This window comes from Saccopteryx leptura, chromosome 4, assembly GCF_036850995.1.
Source record: "Saccopteryx leptura isolate mSacLep1 chromosome 4, mSacLep1_pri_phased_curated, whole genome shotgun sequence".
In the NCBI taxonomy this organism is placed as follows: domain Eukaryota; kingdom Metazoa; phylum Chordata; class Mammalia; order Chiroptera; family Emballonuridae; genus Saccopteryx; species Saccopteryx leptura.
The window spans coordinates 124,053,894-124,071,660 of NC_089506.1; the positions used below are offsets into that span (position 1 = coordinate 124,053,894).

The 17,767-nt window shown below is 47.4% G+C and overlaps 1 protein-coding gene across 3 annotated transcripts in view; it reads right to left on the reverse strand.

Moving 5' to 3' along the window:
- Positions 1-17,767, reverse strand: part of RBFOX3 (RNA binding fox-1 homolog 3) — a 376,035-nt gene that overhangs the window by 320,978 nt on the left and 37,290 nt on the right. Inside the window, exon 1 of one of the 3 annotated variants that reach the window (XM_066381460.1) lies at positions 14,488-14,532. The exons of the other annotated variants lie outside the window; for them this stretch is intronic. The gene's annotated coding sequence lies outside the window, so the exon portion shown is untranslated. Of the gene's footprint in view, positions 1-14,487; positions 14,533-17,767 lie in introns of those variants that run through there. 3 annotated transcript variants of the gene reach the window in all.

The following is a 17,767-nucleotide window of genomic DNA, read 5'->3' on the forward strand; positions in this document are numbered from 1 at the left end:
TTTTTTCTTTTTTTTTTTTTTTGCCCCTTTATTACTTTTCCCCAATTCAGGCCCTCCATTACAGGCATTGTTTGTTATAATTCACAGTTCACCACAAGATTTTCTCAAGAAAGAGGGGAGAGGAGAGGAGAGGAAAAAATGAGGCAGGGAATAATTTCCTTTTTTTTTAAATTTTTATTTTATTTTATTTTTCTCTATTTCATTATTAATTTTTTTTTTAAAAAAACTCTTTTCGATTTTTTATTTTTTAACTTTTTATTCTTTATTAAATCTCATTAATACTATCAACAAAACCACCCTCAGATGCCATTAAGGAAGAGAAAATCGAATATCATGGATACAAAAGAAAGAGAGGTAACACAGCTAGATGAGGAAAAATCTATAGAGAAAAAATTTAATATATTGGAAACCTTGGAGCTAAATGACAGAGAATTCAAGATAGAAATCCTAAAAATCCTCCAAGATATACAAGAAAACACAGAAAGGCAATTTAGGGAGCTCAGAAAACAACTCAATGAACACAAAGAATATATTTCCAAGGAAATTGAAACTATAAAAACAAATCAAACAGAGATGAAAAACTCAATTCACGAGTTGAAAAACGAAGTAACAAGCTTAGCTAATAGAACAGGTCAGATAGAAGAGAGGATTAGTGAAATAGAAGACAAGCAACTTGAGGCACAACAGAGAGAAGAAGAAAAAGACTCAAAAATTTAAAAAAATGAGATAGCCCTACAAGAATTATCGGACTCCATCAAAAAGAATAACATAAAAATAACAGGTATATCAGAGGGAGAAGAGAGAGAAAATGGAATGGAGAACATACTCAAACAAATAATAGATGAGAACTTCCCAAGCCTGTGGAAAGAACTAAAGCCTCAAGTTCAAGAAGCAAACAGAACTCCAAGTTTTCTTAACCCCAACAAACCTACTCCAAGGCATAACATAATGAAATTGGCACAAACCAACAGCAACGAAAAAATTCTCAAGGCAGCCAGGGAAAAGAAGAATACATCATATAAAGGAAGGCCCATTAGATTATCATCAGATTTCTCAACAGAAACTCTACAAGCTAGAAGAGAGTGGACCCCAATATTTAAAGTCCTGAAAGAGAGGAACTTTCAGCCACGAATACTATACCCATCAAAGCTATCCTTCAAATATGAAGGAGAAAAAAAAACATTCACAGATACAGAAAAGATGAGGGAATTTATCATCAGAAAACCCCCACTCCAGGAATTACTGAAGGGGGTTCTCAAATCAGATACAAAGAACAAAAAAAAAACAAAGCCACAAGTAAAAGCTCCAAGAAGAACACAATAAAACCAAATTTAAACTATGACAACAACAAAAAAAAGGGGGGGGGGGAGATGGAGATTAACAGTAGCAAAGGACGATGGAGTGCAAAAGTACTCACAAAATAGTTCACTACAATGAACAGGGTAGGAACCCTTTTCATTACTCAAAGGCAACCACCATTGAAAAAACCACCACAGATGCACATGAGATAAAAAAGATAGCAACAGAGGAAAGATGTATGGAATACAACCAAATAAAAACAAAAGATAGAAAAACGAAAAAGAAGGATCAAACAAGACACAAAACAGAAAGCAATATATAAAATGGCAATAGGGAACTCACAAGTATCAATAATTACACTAAATGTAAACGGATTAAACTCACCAATAAAAAGGCACAGAGTAGCAGAATGGATTAAAAAAGAAAATCCAACTGTATGCTGCCTACAGGAAACTCATCTAAGTAACAAGGATAAAAACAAATTCAAAGTGAAAGGCAAATACTCCAAGCAAATAACATCCAAAAAAAAGCAGGCGTAGCAATACTCATATCTGATAATGCTGACTACAAGACAACAAAAGTACTCAGAGACAAAAATGGCCATTTCATAATGGCTAAGGGGACGCTGAATCAAGAAGACATAACAATTCTTAATATATATGCACCAAACCAAGGAGCACCAAAATATATAAGACAGCTACTTATTGACCTTAAAACAAAAACTGACAAAAATACAATCATACTTGGAGACCTCAATACACCACTGACGGCTCTAGATCGGTCATCCAAACACAGAATCAACAAAGACATAGTCGCCTTAAACAAAACACTAGAGCACCTGGATATGATAGACATCTATAGGACATTTCATCCCAAAGTGACTGAGTATACATTTTTCTCCAGTGTACATGGATCATTCTCAAGAATTGACCATATGTTGGGCCACAAAAACAACATCAGCAAATTCAGAAAAATCGAAGTTGTACCAAGCATATTTTCTGATCATAAAGCCTTGAAACGAGAATTCAACTGCAAAAAAGAGGAAAAAAATCCCACAAAAATGTGGAAACTAAACAACATACGTTTAAAAAATGAATGACTCAAAGAAGAAATAAGTGCAGTGATCAAAAGATATATACAGACTAATGAAAATGACAATACGACATATCAGAATCTATGGGATGCAGCAAAAGCAGTGATAAGAGGGAAGTTCATATCACTTCAGGCATATATGAACAAACAAGAGAGAGCCCAAGTGAACCACTTAACTTCACACCTTAAGGAATTAGAAAAAGAAGACAAAGACAACCCAAAACCAGCTGAAGAAAGGAGATAATAAAAATCGGAGCAGAAATAAATGAAATAGAGAACAGAAAAACTATAGAAAAAATTAATAGAACAAGGAGCTGGTTCTTTGAAAAGATCAACAAAATTGACAAACCCTTGGCAAGACTTACCAAGGAAAAAAGAGAAAGAACTCATATAAACAAAATCCAAAATGAAAGAGGAAAAATCACCATGGACACCATAGATATACAAAGAATTATTGTAGAATACTATGAAAAACTTTATGCCACTAAATTCAACAACCTAGAAGAAATGGATAAATTCCTAGAACAATACAACCTTCCTAGACTGAGTCAAGAAGAAGCAGAAAGCCTAAACAGACCTATTAGTAGAGAAGAAATAGAAAAAACTATTAAAAACTTCCCCAAAAATAAAAGTCCAGGCCCTGACGGCTATACCAGCGAATTTTATCAAACATTCAAAGAAGACTTGGTTCCTATTCTACTCAAAGTCTTCCAAAAAATTGAAGAAGAAGCAATACTTCTTCATAACACATTTTATGAGGCCAACATAAACCTCATACCAAAACCAGGCAAGGATGGCACAAAAAAAGAAAACTACAGACCAATATCTCTAATGAATACAGATGCTAAAATACTAAACAAAATACTAGCAAATCGAATACAACAACATATTAAAAAAATAATACATCATGATCAAGTGGGATTCATCCCAGAATCTCAAGGATGGTTCAACATACGTAAAACGGTTAACGTAATACACCATATCAACAAAACAAAGAACAAAAACCACATGATCTTATCAATAGACGCAGAAAAGGCTTTTGATAAAATACAACACAATTTTATGTTTAAGACTCTCAACAAAATGGGTATAGAAGGAAAATATCTCAACATGATAAAGGCCATATATGATAAATCATCACCTAACATCATATTAAATCGCACTAAACTGAAGGCTTTCCCTCTTAAATCAGGAACAAGACAGGGTTGTCCACTCTTATTTAATGTGGTACTAGAGGTTCTAGCCAGAGCAATCAGACAAGACAAAGAAATAAAAGGCATCCATATCGGAAAAGAAGAAGTAAAGGTCTCACTTTTTGCAGATGATATGATCCTACACATCGAAAACCCCAAAGAATCCACAAAAAGACTACTAGAAACAATAAGCCAATACAGTAAGGTCGCAGGATACAAAATTAACATACAGAAGTCAATAGCCTTTCTATATGCCAACAATGAAACAATTGAGAATAAACTCAAAAGAATAATCCCCTTCACGATTGCAACAACAAAAAAAATAAAATACTTAGGAATAAACATAACAAAGAATGTAAAGGACTTATATAATGAAAACTATAAACCATTGTTAAGGGAAATCAAAAAGATATAATGAGATGGAAGAATATACCTTGTTCTTGGTTAGGAAGAATAAATATAGTCAAGATGGCTATATTACCCAAAGCAATATACAAATTTAATGCAATTCCCATCAAAATTCCAATGATATTTTTTAAAGAAATAGAGCAAAAAATCATCAGATTTATATGGAACTATAAAAAACCCCGAATAGCCAAAGCAATCCTAAAGAAAAAGAATGAAGCTGGGGGTATTACAATACCTGACTTCAAACTATATTATAGGGCCACGACAATCAAAACAGCATGGTATTGGCAGAAAAATAGACACTCAGACCAATGGAACAGAATAGAAAGTCCAGAAATAAAACCACATATATATAGTCAAATAATTTTTGATAAAGGGGCCAACAACACACAATGGAGAAAAGAAAGCCTCTTCAATAAATGGTGCTGGGAAAACTGGAAAGCCACATGCAAAAGAATGAAACTGGACTACAGTCTCTCCCCCTGTACAAAAATTAACTCAAAATGGATCAAAGATCTAAACATAAGACCTGAAACAATTAAGTACATAGAAGAAGACATAGGTACTCAACTCATGGACCTAGGTTTTAAAGAGCATTTTATGAATTTGACTCCACAGGCAAGAGAAGTGAAGGCAAAAATTAATGAATGGGACTACATCAGACTAAGAAGTTTTTGCTCACCAAGAGAAACTGATAACAAAATAAACAGAAAGCCAACTAAATGGGAAATGATCTTTTCAAACAACAGCTCAGACAAGGGCCTAATATCCAAAATATACAAAGAACTCATAAAACTCAACAACAAACAAACAAACAATCCAATAAAAAAATGGGAAGAGGATATGAACAGACACTTCTCCCAGGAAGAAATACAAATGGCCAACAGATATATGAAAAGATGCTCATCTTCTTTAGCTACTAGAGAAATGCAAATCAAAACGGCAATGAGATACCACCTCACACCTGTTCGATTAGCTGTTATTAACAAGACAGGTAATAGCAAATGTTGGAGAGGCTGTGGAGAAAAAGGAACCCTCATACACTGTTGGTGGGAATGTAAAGTAGTACAACCATTATGGAAGAAAGTATGGTGGTTCCTCAAAAAACTGAAAATAGAACTACCTTATGACCCAGCAATCCCTCTACTGGGTATATACCCCAAAAACTCAGAAACATTGATACGTAAAGACACATGCAGCCCCATGTTTATTGCAGCATTGTTCACAGTGGCCAGGACATGGAAACAACCAAAAATCCCGTCAATAGATGACTGGATAAAGAAGATGTGGCACATATACACTATGGAATACTACTCAGCCATAAGAAATGATGACATCGGATCATTTACAGCAAAATGGTGGGATCTTGATAACATGATACGAAGCGAAATAAGTAAATCAGAAAAAATCAGGAACTGCATTATTCCATACGTAGGTGGGACATAAAATTGAAACTAAGAGACATTGATAAGAGTGTGGTGGTTACGGGGGGGAGGAGGGAAAGGGAGAAGGAAAGGGGGAGGGGGAGGGGCACAAAGAAAACTAGATAGAGGGTGACAGAGGACAATCTGACTTTGGGTGATGGGTATGCAACATAATTGAACGACAAGATAACCTGGACTTGTTATCTTTGAATATATGTATCCTGATTTATTGATGTTGCCCCATTAAAAAAATAAAATTAATTATAAAAAAAAATAATAATAATAATCCAGGCCCAGGAGGCACTAGGTCTGGCTTTATCCTGCCCCCTCCTCCTCGCCTTCCAAGCAGCACATTAGATGGAAAAGAAGGAAGAGTTGTGTTTGGTTTGGGATCAAGAGGCCACATGTATCTTGCTGACCCCCGACATGATGGGGAATCCCAGGGAGCACAAGCCAGGGCTGTGCCAGGACAGCCACCCGCCATCCTGAGACCCCGCCCCTCGCCCCTGCACACAGCTCCGTCTCCAGACACCCTGGCATCACTCAGCCCTGAGGGCACAGGGGAAGGAAGGTGCCCAGTGTCATTCCAGCCAGCTGATCCTTCAATGACCACCTTCCCTTCCACACACTTCCATGAAAACAAGAAGAAAATCCACAATTCTTTCCCCAAAAGACGATCTGATTCCATGTCTTGTTATCCAATCTAGCCTCATCACTGAGACTTGGGTTCCCTCTTCCATTTGTGCCCAGTGGCCTTGTGTCTCCCCCACCCACCCTGGTCCTCACCCCCACAGCTGGCTGCAGCCAGGAGTCCAGTTCAGCCTCTAGGAACGCACACTCACACTCACGCTCCCACACACTCGGCTTACTGCACCATCTCTGGAGGTTCTTAGTGGGCATAGAAGCTTCCCCTTTGATGATTCCATATTATAGCTAGTTGGAAAGACTATGTCTGTATTTGTGTACATGTACATGTGTGAGTGTATGCATGCATGCATGTATGTTCATGTGTGTGTGCATTGTGTTGCGTGCATGTATGTGCATGTGTGTACATGTGTGAGTGTGAGTGTACATGCATGCCCACTTCATGCAAAAACCACCATGCTGCCACTTAGATAAATCTCAAATGTGTGGAACACATTTTATAGAAGAATACTGTGACCACTGTAACAAACCATTTCTGGGGTCACGGGTGGTCTCAGGAAGACCACAGCTGTGGTCTGTACCTCAGCAGGCTCTCACTTCCCTGGACTGCCCCCCCTGCCACCATCTGAGCCATGCGAACCATCACAGGAAGTAGGGCAGAGTCCAAACCCCATGGTGCTCTCCCGCCAAAACGAGGACCGAGTTCATCTGCCCCAGAAAGGAAGCGCCTGTTCACAGAGGCCCACTGAGTGTTTCCCAAGGAGGGTCCCCTTCCAGCCACATGAAGGGCCAACCCTGTTCACACAATTGAACCAACTGGCTCCATCAGATGAAATGTCACTGAAGTCCCACAACCACTGTGTGCTGAGGTCTACCTGCACCAAGCCCTCAATTCTTAACACAGCAGAGGGCAAGACGTTCTAGGAAGAGATGACTGACAGCTGGTCTACAGCCTCTGCCACACCCTGCCGAGGCACCAAGTGCAGGACGTCCCTTTTGTCCCCTCCCACCTGGCGCTCCTGGCCATCCCCTCCTCATTGTTAAGGCTCACTACTGGCAGGCATCCTGCTCAGGGCTGGTGGAGGCTGGGCACTGGACTCCCCCATGCGGGAACAGTCAAGGAGCCTCAAGGAAGACCAGCAGGGAGACAGAGACGGCACAGGACCACAGCAGAAGAGGGACAGGAGCACTCCAGCTTTGCTGCTCATGCTCACGTGTGCTGATTCTGAGCACCCGCACATCCCCTGAGGCTCCGGTCAGGACCCTGACCTGCTCCAACCTCTACGTTGCCAGTGACTCACTTGGGTGGAGGCCCAGACCTGGGGTGGCTGGCTCCCTGCCCCCGGGAAATACCAGCTTGCCTCCTGCTCACTGAGGTCTGAATCACCTGCAGGCACTCATAACAGAACATTTCTTGGCCTGTCCTGAAATCTTACAGAAAAGTCAAGTTCCCAAGCAGATCCTCACTGAGGGCTGGAGGCCACCATGGCCAACAAGGTGCAGCGCTCTGGCCGGGTCCCAGGAATCAGCCCTGGGAGGCCAGCATGGCTCACAAGCAGGTGTCCGTCCAGAGCCATCACAGGCGGCCAAAGCATGGGGTCCTGGGACCTAAGGCTGCCACTCCAGGGGACACACTCACACCAGCTCTCACTCATGGGGACGCCACTCCAGGGGACACACTCACACCAGCCCTCACTCATGGGGACGCCACTCCAGGGGACACACTCACACCTCTCCACCCTCCCTTGCTCTCCTGAGAAGAAATGGCTTGCGTTTGAGACCCAGAACTCAGAAGTCCAAGCAGGCATCCTGCCTGGGGTCAGGGGAGAGAGAGCAGCTCCCTTTCCTCCCCGAAGGGCTTGTGCAGCCCTGTGAAATGGCTCTATCACCACCCCCAAAGCCTGTCCACTTGATGGCTGCAGTAGCCGTGGTGTGCCCAAGACACCAGAGTGGTGGTGCAGACTGTCCAAAAGGAATGCAACAATTAACACCAGCTGCTGGGGACAGGGCCTGCTGGGCTCTGCGTCCCTGCTTGTGTGGCTCTACCCGCCCCCTCTGTTCCCTGGGCTTCCTGTTCATCCTCTATAAAGCAGGGGACACTCAGCTTCCTCCAGCATTATACCCTATTGCCCCTCCACAGGACCACCCTGAGAACAGCCTGCTCACATCGGCACAGGGTTATCACACACCCTCAGGCATCTGTTTGTGGATGCAGCCCAGTTGGGACCTGGCACACAGAAGGTACTCAATAAATGCTTTCTTGTGGCATTTCTGTGTATCCTCTCCAAAACACTGTGAGCCAGCAAGAGTCATCCTTAGCCTGCTGGGGGACAATCATGACTGCTGCAGTAAAGGACATGTACTGGCCATGGGAGCTGTTTGCATAATCTCACGTCTTCCTTTTCTCCAGGTCAGGCACGAAGTTATTTCTCCATTTAGCAGATGGAGAAATTGGGGTGGAGAGATTTGCAACCTGAGATCACCTGGTCAGACCAGCCTTAGCCTGCCTTCCAGGGGTCAGCAACAGAAAACAGGACAGGCGGGAGCCTGCACTGTGGAAGCTCAGCTGGGAGCCTGCACTGTGGAAGCTCAGCTGGGAGCCTGCACTGCGGAAGCTCAGCTGTCACCCATCCCTCCAGGGCTGGGGAGTCCCACACAGTCCCCTCTCCCACTGAAGAGGGTACAAGGATGCAGCTCTGAGGCAGGTGGGGTACAGGTCTCCACCGAGACTCAGATATGACCTAACACCAGTGTTAGATTTCTGAGAGTCTTTAAGGATGCTACGTCTGTGTTGAGATGCAGCCATGATGCCTACCTCCAACCCAAATGGAGGCTTTGGGGCATCCCAGGAAAATAAGGGGCCTTGCAGAGCAGACCTGAGGCTTTCCTTGGCATGGGGGGATGAAAGCCCCCAAGAATGTGATGAGACAGGAAAGAGGAAGCAGATTCCTGCCCCCGTTTCACATCACTACCCCTCAGGAGAGAGAGACAAGAAGTTGAAAGGAGAGGTGACAACGTGAATAGTACCTTCACCATGTGGCCAAATATCACAGCTGATGAGGCCCGACAGATGAGTCCAATTGGGTCTGTGAACCTGAACACCCTGCATGGGTGAGAGGTCAGGCAGAAGCTTGGTGATGAAGAGCACTGGAACCAGGGAAACAAGAGGGTCAGAGGGCATCCCCATCAAAGGTTGATGCCCCGAGCAACACCACAGCAGCTGAAATCGCAATACAAATGCTCATATGAAGGAAAGGTTCATGGAGCCAGACCTCCCCTACGGCCATCACCTTATTAACCAGCTAGAGGGGAGGGACGGTGGACTGAGAGAGGATATGAGGCGAGGAAAGCCAAACTAACACAGTAGAATGAAGTCCTGTGTAGAGGTCAGGGTGGAAATTTCCAACTGTTAGCCCACATGCTCGTGGCAAGGAAGCGTGGCTCGCACACATCCAGCACCCAGCCCAGGGCTGAGGACAAGTAGACCTTTCAGGCCATGACTTATTCAATAAATGCTGATGGAGGTAGCATGACATGTCATTACTATGTGTGGATGGCTGAATGAGTAAGCAGATGGATGGATGGGTGGGTGGGTTGGAGGATGGACAGATGGACAGACGGATGGATGATGGATGGATGGATGATGGGTGGATGGATGAATGGGTGGTAGACTGATGGGTGAATGATGGATGGAAGGATGGATGGATGGAAGGATGGATGGATGGATGGATGGATGGATGGATAAATGGATAAATAGATGGTAGATGGGTAAATGGATGGATGGATGGATAGATAGATGAATGGGTTGATGGATGCTGGATGGATGGAGTGCCTCCTACACTGTAATCCATAGATTCCTTAGGTATCAGGTTCCAGGGCATTCCCCACTCCAACCTGAGGAGAGCCAGTGAGGAAGAACCAAGGCTGAAAGCATCACTGGAGGGTCCCTGCACCTGAGCACAGCATGGGAGATGCTGAAGGAGACCTGGGTGGCTAGGAAAGCCTCGCCCAGCCCTATTGAGGATTAAATCAAATGATATACATAGAGTAGTGAACACAATGGCACTGCCAGCTTGCTGACCAAGGTAGGGTCTTTACTGCTTCATCCCATTTCCCCACCCAGCTGCCTTATGGGCAGGAAAGGGTGATTGATCCTATTTCAGAGATAGGAAAATGAGGCTCACAGGGATTAAGTAATTCACTCAAGGCCACATATCAAACCAGAAGTGAAGCCGAAACTGAAACCAGTGCTAACTCCTGGGTGCCAGGCCCCACAGACATGACCAACTGGATCCAATGCTAACTCCTGTGTGCCAGACCCACAGACAGAGCCAAGTGGATCCAATGCTAACTCCTGTGTGCCACACCCCCACAGACAGAGCCAAGTGGATCCAATGCTAACTCCTGTGTGCCACACCCCCACAGACAGAGCCAAGTGGATCCAATGCTAACTCCTGTGTGCCAGCCCCCACAGACAGAGCCAAGTGGATCCAATGCTAACTCCTGTGTGCCAGGCCCACAGACAGAGCCAAGTGGATCCAATGCTAACTCCTGTGTGCCACACCCAGACAGAGCCAAGTGGATCCAATGCTAACTCCTGTGTGCCACACCCCCACAGACAGAGCCAAGTGGATCCAATGCTAACTCCTGTGTGCCAGACCCACAGACAGAGCCAAGTGGATCCAATGCTAACTCCTGTGTGCCAGACCCTCACAGACAGAGCCAAGTGGATCCAATGCTAACTCCTGTGTCCCAGACCCACAGACAGAGCCAAGTGGATCCAATGCTAACTCCTGTGTGCCAGGCCCCCACAGACAGAGCCAAGTGGATCCAATGCTAACTCCTGTGTGCCAGGCCCCCACAGACATGGCCAAGTAGATCCAATGCTAACTCCTGTGTGCCACACCCCCACAGACAGAACCAAGTGGATCCAATGCTAACTCCTGTGTGCCAGGCCACCACAGACAGAGCCAAGTGGATCCAATGCTAACTCCTGTGTGCCAGGCCCCCACAGACAGAGCCAAGTGGATCCAATGCTAACTATGTGCCAGACCCACAGACAGAGCCAAGTGGATCCAATGCTAACTCCTGTGTGCCAGGCCCCCACAGACAGAGCCAAGTGGATCCAATGCTAACTCCTGTGTGCCAGGCCCCCACAGACATGGCCAAGTGGATCCAATGCTAACTCCTGTGTGCCACACCCCCACAGACATGGCCAAGTAGATCCAATGCTAACTCCTGTGTGCCACACCCCCACAGACAGAGCCAAGTGGATCCAATGCTAACTCCTGTGTCCCAGACCCACAGACAGAGCCAAGTGGATCCAATGATAATTCCTGGTGCCAGACCCCCACAGACAGAGCCAAGTGGATCCAATGCTAACTCCTGTGTGCCAGGCCCCCACAGACAGAACCAAGTGGATCCAATGCTAACTCCTGTGTGCCAGGCCCCCACAGACAGAGCCAAGTGGATCCAATGCTAACTCCTGTGTGCCAGGCCCCCACAGACAGAGCCAAGTGGATCCAATGCTAAGTCCAGTGTGCCAGGCCCCCACAGACAGAGCCAAGTGGATCCAATGCTAAGTCCAGTGTGCCAGGCCCCTACAGACAGAGCCAAGTGGATCCAATGCTAACTCCTGTGTGCCAGGCCCCCACAGACATGGCCAAGTGGATCCAATGCTAACTCCTGTGTGCCACTCCCCCACAGACAGAGCCAAGTGGATCCAATGCTAACTCCTGTGTGCCAGGCCCCCACAGACAGAGCCAAGTGGATCCAATGCTAACTGTGTGCCAGACCCTCACAGACAGAGCCAAGTGGATCCAATGCTAACTCCTGTGTCCCAGACCCACAGACAGAGCCAAGTGGATCAAATGATAATTCCTGTGTGCCAGACCCCCACAGACAGAGCCAAGTGGATCCAATGCTAAGTCCAGTGTGCCAGGCCCCCACAGACAGAGCCAAGTGGATCCAATGCTAACTCCTGTGTGCCAGGCCCCCACAGACAGAGCCAAGTGGATCCAATGCTAACTGTGTGCCAGACCCTCACAGACAGAGCCAAGTGGATCCAATGCTAACTCCTGTGTCCCAGACCCACAGACAGAGCCAAGTGGATCAAATGATAATTCCTGTGTGCCAGGCCCCCACAGACAGAGCCAAGTGGATCCAATGCTAACTGTGTGCCAGACCCTCACAGACAGAGCCAAGTGGATCCAATGCTAACTCCTGTGTCCCAGACCCACAGACAGAGCCAAGTGGATCCAATGCTAACTCCTGTGTGCCAGGCCCCCACAGACAGAACCAAGTGGATCCAATGCTAACTCCTGTGTGCCACACCCCCACAGACATGGCCAAGTGGATCCAATGCTAACTCCTGTGTGCCAGGCCCACAGACAGAGCCAAGTGGATCCAATGCTAACTCCTGTGTGCCAGGCCCCCACAGACAGAGCCAAGTGGATCCAATGCTAACTCCTGTGTGCCAGGCCCCCACAGACAGAGCCAAGTGGATCCAATGCTAACTCCTGTGTGCCAGACCCCCACAGACAGAGCCAAGTGGATCCAATGCTAACTCCTGTGTGCCAGACCCACAGACAGAGCCAAGTGGATCCAATGCTAACTCCTGTGTGCCAGGCCCCCACAGACAGAACCAAGTGGATCCAATGCTAACTCCTGTGTGCCAGACCCACAGACAGAGCCAAGTGGATCCAATGCTAACTCCTGTGTGCCAGGCCCCCACAGACAGAGCCAAGTGGATCCAATGCTAACTCCTGTGTGCCAGGCCCCCACAGACATGGCCAAGTGGATCCAATGCTAACTCCTGTGTGCCAGGCCCCCACAGACAGAGCCAAGTGGATCCAATGCTAACTCCTGTGTGCCAGACCCACAGACAGAGCCAAGTTGATCCAATGCTAACTCCTGTGTGCCAGGCCCCCACAGACATGGCCAAGTGGATCCAATGCTAACTCCTGTGTGCCAGGCCCCCACAGACAGAGCCAAGTGGATCCAATGCTAACTCCTGTGTGCCAGGCCCCCACAGACAGAGCCAAGTGGATCGAATGCTAACTCCTGTGTGCCAGACCCACAGACAGAGCCAAGTGGATCCAATGCTAAGTCCAGTGTGCCAGACCCCCACAGACAGAGCCAAGTGGATCCAATGCTAACTCCTGTGTGCCAGACCCACAGACAGAGCCAAGTGGATCTAATGCTAAGTCCAGTGTGCCAGACCCACAGACAGAACGAAGTGGCTCTTGGCTATTCCCTGAATCAGCTCTACCCTCAAAGGCTGAAGTTTCCGTAACTAAATACATGACGGTAACTTCCAAAGAGGAGGTGTCTCAAAATGCTTTAAGGGTTAAAAGTGCCTTTATAGAGGTCCTATTTCCCATTTAAAACAGTTCACTTCCATGTATGTCCTTGGGCCTCAGGATCACCACTGTGCTCCGAGGCCAGAGGGGGTGTCAGGTACTGGCTGCAGTACTGGCTCAGGCAAGGCATGTTGGGAGGACAGCCAGGGCTCTCTAGGCTCAGAAGTCAGCCCCCAACTTCCAGGGAAGGGCCCTTCCCCTTCTCTCAACACCTAGACCCTCACTGCCTCAGACCCCCCAAAGGTGAGGGTGAGCAGAGCAGAGGGACTACTGATTCATGTCAGAACAGACAGCGAGGGGCTCCAAACTCCAGCACTCTTGGAAATGGCTAAAGAAGCTGACCAGATCCCTCAGCCCCACAGGGCCCCTGTATCAACCATACGGTGTCACCACTAAAGCTAAAAAGCGCCATGTGTCTGTGACAGCACCCAGCACCACTACAGCTCAGGGCCTCCCTGTGAGCATACCCAAGAATGTGAGGCAGGTGTCCTCACACTCAGTGGAACCAAGTACTGCAAAAGGAGTCCTTTCCTGGAACTGGCCACAGCACGGGCCACAGCAAAGACCACCACACAAGCCACAGCAAAGACCACAGCACAGACCAGCAGCTGGCGCCCCGAGAGCAGCCCTCTCCTCTTCCCAAGACCCAAGGCAGGTCCAGTCTCCATCCCCACCTGCACCCGGCGGGCACAGGTGGGGACACTCAGCAAAGGCACTGTCCCCTGGTGAAGGGCTGTGGGGGACCCACAAATTCCAAGTTGTATCCTAGATATGCCCACCATGGGTGAGCCACAGAGATAGGCAATGAGGCCAAGCTAACCACCCCCTCCCACATGCAAGGTGGCAGCCACTCAGCAGCCACCAAGGGGCTCGGTAAAGCTCTCTGACAGGCATTGGCAAATTCATTAGTGAAATCAATTCTTTCCCCAAAAAGCTGAGATCGTGTGAAACAATGACTTTTCGATGATTGGTTGTCTTCTTTTTTTTCTTTTTATTCCCCTGGAGGAGGAGGGGCAGGGAGCCCACAGCCATCAGAGACCAGGATGGGAAGCCCAACCCCCTCACCTGCATCCTCAGTTTCCCCCTTAGCAGGAGGCCCAGAGCATGGTTCTCCCCCGTATCTGCTTCCTCTCTCGGGCACTTGAATCTTCTCTGCTTTCTTCCTCTCCCCATGAAAAGCTGGGGAAGAGGCATGTTGAGTGGAGCTGGACACCAGAGAAATGACTGCATCTGTCTGAATATAAATAATTTACTGCAGGATGGTCAGAGGAAATTTAATTAGTTTTTGTCCTCCTGATAGAATCAGCCTACCATTGCTAAAACATTTCACTCCGAATTAGTCTGAAAGAGCCCAACAAGGCAGTGATAATTTTAGACACATGGTGTCCCCCACAGATTCTGAAAATACACACACAGCCCAAACCACCACCCAGGCTGCCGCCACTGCCACCACCCCTGCCTCAGTGCCTGTGAGGTGGGCCAGAGCCCAGCATTCAGGGACGGGACCAGACCGACAGCCTGCCATTTCCAGCTCTCCTCCTCCCAGCCACACCAAGTAACAGGCTCAGGGACCCCGAGACGTGACCGCTGCGTGACCGGGCCCTGGTGAGGGTTCCAGCAGGGACACTCAGCAGAGCTGCACTGATGTTTCCTGCACAGAACCTGGCTCTGTTGGGTCCAGCCTCCCCGCCTGCCCGGGGAGGTCACGTCTGGGATGAGCACCTACAGCCAGGCCCCGCGGCCAGCGACAGCCCTCCGCTGCCTCTGCAGGGGCCCCCACACAGGAGCACACACGGCGTGAGAGCGAGCCAGAGGGCCTCACTCGTCCCAGCGTTCTCTTCCGGAACAGCTGAAATGAAGCAGATCTCAGAAAACAAGCCCACAGGATCAATAACCCACAAGAACCACGACAACAAGATGCTTTAGCATGTATGAAACGTAGTCAAGGAGCCTTTGCGGGAAAGAAAAATAAAATAAAAATCTCCAAGAAATGCTCGGTGAGAAGGAAGAGGATGCACAGGCCACAGGCCGACTATGTCAAGCAGAGACCATCCCCAGCAGAACAGTGGCCCGGCAAGGCAGGGGACAAGCCCGTACCTCTGTCTGTCAGGGAAAGGCAGGACCACTTGCTACACCCCCACCCCCACTCTGCGGTCAGCATCCTCGTCAATGAAGACAGACACTCCTAGAGTGTTTGGACACTTAACAGCACGACTTAGATAAGTGCCTGTTTCACCACAACCTCACCAGCAATGCCAGTTAGCATTTTTTTAAAGTCTTTGCTACTATGACATGGGGAAGAGGAGTGTCACGTTGTTTAAATTGGAATGGATTCGATTACTGTCGTGACAAATTTTCTCCCCACGTAGCAGACAGGCAGAGCACATCTTCTTTAGCAAACTGTGCTCTTCCGTGGCACTCTTATCTCTTGGCGGGAAACCAGTGCATTCTTCAGCCTGCTCTCTGGATCCCACTGGCCAGGAATGCAGGTCAGAGAGCATGCCTTCCCTCTGGCAGCCTGTCCGCATACACTCTCTGACCCAGACTAGGCACTTAAATAAGTGCTCACTGGGGAGACAGAGGCAGGAACTTAGGAAGTGTGTTCTCTCATGGTCCATGAAAGTGCTCTTTAGCAATAACATTCAGAAGAAAGACATCTAAGGCTAGATAACCATTAGCCACATCCTGACCCCTGCTTAATGTCACACGTGACGTGTCCCTTTGCTCCCCCCACGACACTCAGTCCCAGAGCAGATAGTGGACTCGGTGCTTTCTTGAGAAGGCTGGTAACTTGACCAATGTCCCCCAGGTAAGGCAGCACAACCAGCATTTAAAGCAGTCCGGCTCCTTCTGACTCAAACCTGGTCCTCTGCAGTCCAGACCTTTTAGGCTCCTGGCCTTTTGGCTCCACCCTCACTTTCTGTCATTCATTGATCCATCCTTCCCTGTGCACATAGGGCCAAATGGTGGTGACACGCCTCGCTATCAGGAACCCCCAGACTGTGTTGGCTGGGCCAGGAAGGTATGCCATGGTGCAACAGAAGCTGTCAGTCTACATGGCATCAAACAACTAGGAGCGGAGAGGACCAGAGGGAGAGTCAGTGTTTTGCAACAAACAGAAACCAGGCAGTAACATTTCCTTCCACTCAACTAGGGAAGACTGCCCCTAAGGAACACTTCTGAACTGCCGCTCACTTACCGACAGGGCTGGTGGGCACATGTCAACGAGGGAACAGACGTCCCAGGAACACCATAGCCAACCGTCTCTCCAGCTATGGGAGTGTTTGTATCCCTTGAGCCCAGAATTCTGCTTCTACAAATTGATCCAAAGAAACCATCAGAAGCACAGACCAAGGCTCCATCACAGGATTATTTATAACGTGGGAAAAACTGGACACAACCCAACCAGCCGACAGTCCCAGAAAGGAACAGATCATGAACGTGAAGGACATCCATCCAACAGACAAGTCAGCAGTCACTCAAGGTTATGGTTTTTGGTTAAAAACATGGAGTAATGCTCACCATAGAACATTAAATGAGAACAGGATACAGACTGTATATAAATGCCATCCTACATGTGTTTTTTGTTGTTTTTTTGTATTTTTCTGAAGCTGGAAATGGGGAGAGACAGTCAGACAGACTCCCGCATGCGCCCGACCGGGATCCACCCGGCACGCCCACCAGGGGGCGACGCTCTGCCCACCAGGGGGCGATGCTCTGCCCCTCCGGAGCGTCGCTCTGCTGCGACCAGAGCCACTCTAGCTCCTGGGGCAGAGGCCAAGGAGCCATCCCCAGCGCCCAGGCCATCTTTGCTCCAATGGAGCGTTGGCTGCAGGAGGGGAAGAGAGAGACAGAGAGGAAGGAGAGGGGGAGGGGTGGAGAAGCAGATGGATGCTTCTCCTGTGTGCCCTGGCCGGGAATTGAACCCGGGACCTCTGCACGCCAGGCCGACGCTCTACCACTGAGCCAACCGGCCAGGGCCTACATGTGTTTTTTTAAATGTGTCTTTTTTAAAAGACCAGTAGGACATAGACGAAAATGTTAAAGTAGTTATCTCTGGGTGGGAAGAGTTCAGTCATGGCTAACTTTTGTTCCTATCATTACGTTATACTTTTCTATGCTTTCTCTGTTTTTTACAGATAAAATATTTACTATAGTCAGAAAAGAATATATTTTTTAAGTAACGAACAAATTTAGCACATGATTTTTTTTTTTTTTTTTTTTGGCTGTGGAATTCATTTTGGAAATGTATTCATGTCTTCAAAGTTCTTATTAAAGCAGAGCACAAATATATGAAGATAGGACCCCCGCCGTGCTCTACCTGAGAAAGGATAGAGCCATGTCT